Below are 4,544 nucleotides of genomic sequence, written 5' to 3'. Positions count from 1 at the left end.
GCTCTCTTTTAAGCTCTTTATTTAGCAGGTTATTAAGAGCCAAATGCTGGAAAATGAACAAATGGGGGGAAAAAAAGACACAAAAAACACAACAGACAAACAAAAAACCCATAAGTTCCCTGAGATCCCAGAAATACTTGAAGTCAAATAACCACTAGTTATAAATCATGTGTTGCTTTTTCAGGTCTTCTAACTCTTAGCTAGAGCTCATATCAGCAGCTGACACATGGGAAATCAAAACAGTGTCAGAGAGTTCATTCTTTGGGGCATTATGCGGTACCCAGAGCTGCGGAAAATACCCTCTGTCGTGTTTCTAATCATGTCCCTGTCCACCGTTTTGGGAAACCTCCTCATTGTGGTAACCATGGTAACGAGTCAGAGTCTGAGATCACCCATGTATCTTTTCCTTACCTCCTTGTCCCTTTTGGATGTAACCTACTCTTCCATCATTGCCCCAAGTTGACTGTGGACTCCCTCTCTGAGAGCACTGCCATCTCCCTGGAAGGCTACATGGCCCTCTTTGTTGAGCACTTCATCTGTGGAGTGGGCATCATCTTCCTCACCATGATGGCCTATGACTGCTCCGTAGCCATCTGTAAGCCTCTTCACCATGTGACCATCATGAGGCCTCGGATGTGCTGCCTGTTGCTGGGAGGGGCCTGGGTGGGGGATTTTTCCATACCACAGTGCAGCTTCTCTTCATGTATCAAATTTCCTTCTGTGGTCCCAATACAATAGACCACTTTATATGTGATTTCTTTCCACTGTTGAAACTGGCCTGCATAGACACCCCCACCCCGGGCCTCTTAGTCATCCTCAACAGCCGGGTGATGTGTGTGGCCATCTTCCTCATCCTCATCACTTCCTATGTGGTCACCCTCTGCTCCCTGAAGTCCTGCAGCTCTGAAGGGCAGCGTAAAGCCCTCTCCACCTGTGGCTCCCACCTCACTGTGATCATCACGTTCTTTGTGCCTGTATGTTTTTGTATGTAAGGTCTGTGACCACCTACCCCATAGACAAGGTGATGGCCGAGTCTGATTCCATCATCACACTCATGTTAAATCCCTTGATCTACACCCCGAGGAATAAGGAGGAGAAAAGTGCCATGAGAAAACTTTGGATGAAACTGGGGAGTTTGGTTGGCAAGTGACTGCCATGCTCAAAATATCATGTGTTTCCATTAAAGAGAACTCTGTTCTTTCAGAAATGTGGGGGAAATTATTAGTTGGAGGCTAATTACTTTACAATATTGTAGTTGATTTTGCCATACATTGATATGAATCAGCCATGGATCCACATGTGTTCCCCATCCCCATCTCCCCTCCCACCTCCCTCCCCATCCCATCCCTCTGGGTTTTCCCAGTGCACCAGCCCTGAGCACTTGTCTTATGCATCCAACAAGACTTCAACTGAACAAAATATTTTTGCAATTAATCAATGATGTGTGTATCAGTAACTCATTGCTTTTTATGGCTGAGAAAGATTTAATTTTATTAAATTTTATTCCAACTTATCTTTCTCTTTGGGGCTTCCCAGGTGGCTCAGACAGTAAAGCGTCTACCTGCAACAGGGGAGATCAGGTTCGATCTCTAGGTGGGGGTGATTCCCTGGAGAGGGAAATGGCAACCCACTCCAGTACTCTTGCCTGGAAAATTCCATGAACGGAGGAGCCTGGAAGGCTACAGTCCATGGGGTTACAAAGAGTCGTGCATGACTGAGTGACTTCACTTTCTTTCTAGCCTTCTCTTAATTAATATATATGTGGATTATTGCAGCCTCTTGTCTATTATCTACCAAGCAGTTGTGAACATAATAGTACAAAGCTTTGGAAAGCATACTATTTCTCAGGATATTTGGCTAAAAATAAAATTGTTGGAATATATGCTAAGTGTATGTTTAGTTATGCTAACCATCTCGAACATTATCCAAAGTGGATGTGCCATTTTACACTCCCATCAAAAATTAAAACTGAATTCATAGCAGACATTTTCTGACCACACACTGCTACTCACCTGGTTCAAACTATCATAGTCTCTTTTCTAGATTATTGTGGCATCCCCCACAACATCCCTGTGTCTATTCTTAATGCTCAAAAGTCATTCAGAGTTATCTTGTCAAGTGATGTCATACCATGCCACTAAACAAGAGGCAGTGTGTTCATTAATGATATCTGTATAACTTCCTAGGGTAAACTGAAGAGGACTTGTGGGCATTAATATGTAGCTTAATAAAGTATGCACATATAGAATAAATTAAATAAAAGTTCAAATAAAATATTTTAAATATGGTAAAGAGAAGTTGCGCTTGCTGCTGGCTACTTAGTCACTAAACTGTGCTCGACTCTGTGTGACCCCGTGGACTGTGGCCCACCAGGCTCCTCTGTCCATGGGATTTCCCAGGTGAGAACACCAGAGCAGGTTGCCTTCTGCAGGGGACCTTCCCCACTAAGGGACTGAACCTGTGTCTCCTGCTTGGCAGACGGATTTTTTTATCACTTAACCTCCTGGGTAAATAAACTTTTAAACAGGCTACTTTTAGAAAAGCTTTAAGTTCACAGAAAACTGTGACATAAATACTGACAGTTCACAAATACCCACTCTGTATCCCTCTCTATTACTCAGTTTTCTGACATTTTGCATTTGTGTGGTATATTTGCTAAGACTGATGACCAAAATTGATACATGTCTGATAAAGGACAAAATTTTCAATTTACTGTTTTGTTACATAGTTTTATGATCATGATCCCATGATCACCCATGTATCTTTTCCTTACCTCCTTGTCCCTTTTGGATGTCACTTTCTTTTCCATCATTGCCCCCAAGTTGACTGTGGACTCCCTCTCTGAGAGCACTGCCATCTCCCTGGAAGGCTGCATGGCCCAGCTCTTCGCTGAGCACTTCTTCGGTGGAGTGGGCATCCTCCTCCTCACCGTGATGGCCTGTGAGCGCTCCGTAGCCATCTGTAAGCCTCTTCACCATGTGCCCATCATGAGGCCTCGGATGTGCTGCCTGTTGCTGGGAGGGGCCTGGGTGGGGGATTTTTCCATGCTGCAGTACAGCTTCTCTTCATGTATCAAATTTCCTTCTGTGGTCCCAATACAATAGACCACTTTATATGTGATTTCTTCCCACTGTTGAAACTGGCCTGCATAGACACCCCCACCCCGGGCCTCTTAGTCATCCTCAACAGCCAGGTGATGTGTGTGGCCATCTTCCTCATCCTCATCACTTCCTATGTGGTCACCCTCTGCTCCCTGAAGTCCTGCAACTCTGAAGGGGGGCATAAAGCCCTCTCCCCCTGTGGCTCCCACCTCACTGTGGTCATCATGTTCTTTGTGCCTGGGATGTTTTTGTATGTTAGGCCTGTGGTCATCTACCCCATAGACAAGGTGATGGCTGAGTCTGATTCCATCATCATGCCCATGTTAAATCTCTTGATCTACACCCCGAGGATTATGGAGGAGAAAAGTGCCATGAGAAAACTTTGGATGAAACTGGGGAGTTTGGTTGGCAAGTGACTGCCATGCTCAAAATATCATGTGTTTCCATTAAAGAGAACTCTGTTCTTTCAGAAATGTGGGGAAAATTATTAGTTGGAGGCTAATTACTTTACGATATTGTAGTGGTTTTTGCCATACATTGACATGAATCAGTCATGGATTTACATGTGTTCCCCATCCCGATCCCACCTCCCTCCCCATCCCATCCCTCTGGGTCTTCCCAGTGCACCAGCCCTGAGCACTTGTCTTATCCATCCAACAAGACTTCAACTGAACAAAATATTTTTGCAATTAATCAATGATGTGTGTATCAATAACTCATTGCTTTTTATGGCTGAGAAAGATTTAATTTTATATTTTTATTCCAACTTATCTTTCTCTTTGGGGCTTCCCAGGTGGCTCAGACAGTAAAGCATCTGCCTGCAATGGGGGAGATGCAGGTTCGATCTCTGGGTTGGGATTCCCTGGAGAAGGAAAGGGCAACCCACTCCAGCACTCTTGCCTGGAAAATTCCATGGGCGGAGGAGCCTGGAAGGCTACAGTCCATAGGGTCACAAAGAGTCGGACATGACTGAGTGACTTCACTTTCTTTCTATCCTTCTCTTTTAGTAATATATATTTGGATTATTGCAGTCTCTTGTCTATTATCTACCAAGCAATTGTGAACATAATAGTACAAAGCTTTGGAAAGCATACTATTTCTCCAGGATATTTGGCTAAAAATAAAATTGTTGGAATATATGCTAAGTGTATGTTTACTTTATGGTAACCATCTCGAACATTATCCAAAGTGGATGTGCCATTTTACACTCCCATCAAAAATTAAAACTGAATTCATAGCAGACATTTTCTGACCACACACTGCTACTCACCTGGTTCAAACTATCATAGTCTCTTTTCTAGATTATTGTGGCATCCCCCACAACATCCCTGTGTCTATTCTTAATGCTCAAAAGTCATTCAGAGTTATCTTGTCAAGTGATGTCATACCATGCCACTAAACAAGAGGCAGTGTGTTCATTAATGATATCTGTGTAGCTTCCTA

At 43.6% G+C, this 4,544-nt stretch overlaps 1 pseudogene; it reads left to right on the top strand.

Annotated features, from left to right (window-relative positions):
* Window positions 1–226: 226 nt before the first annotated feature.
* Window positions 227–1,150, top strand: LOC136174117 (olfactory receptor 4C6-like; annotated as a pseudogene).
* Window positions 1,151–4,544: the final 3,394 nt, after the last annotated feature.

This window comes from Muntiacus reevesi, chromosome 9 (assembly GCF_963930625.1).
Source record: "Muntiacus reevesi chromosome 9, mMunRee1.1, whole genome shotgun sequence".
NCBI lineage: Eukaryota > Metazoa > Chordata > Mammalia > Artiodactyla > Cervidae > Muntiacus > Muntiacus reevesi.
This window is presented reverse-complemented; position numbering and strand designations above follow the sequence as displayed.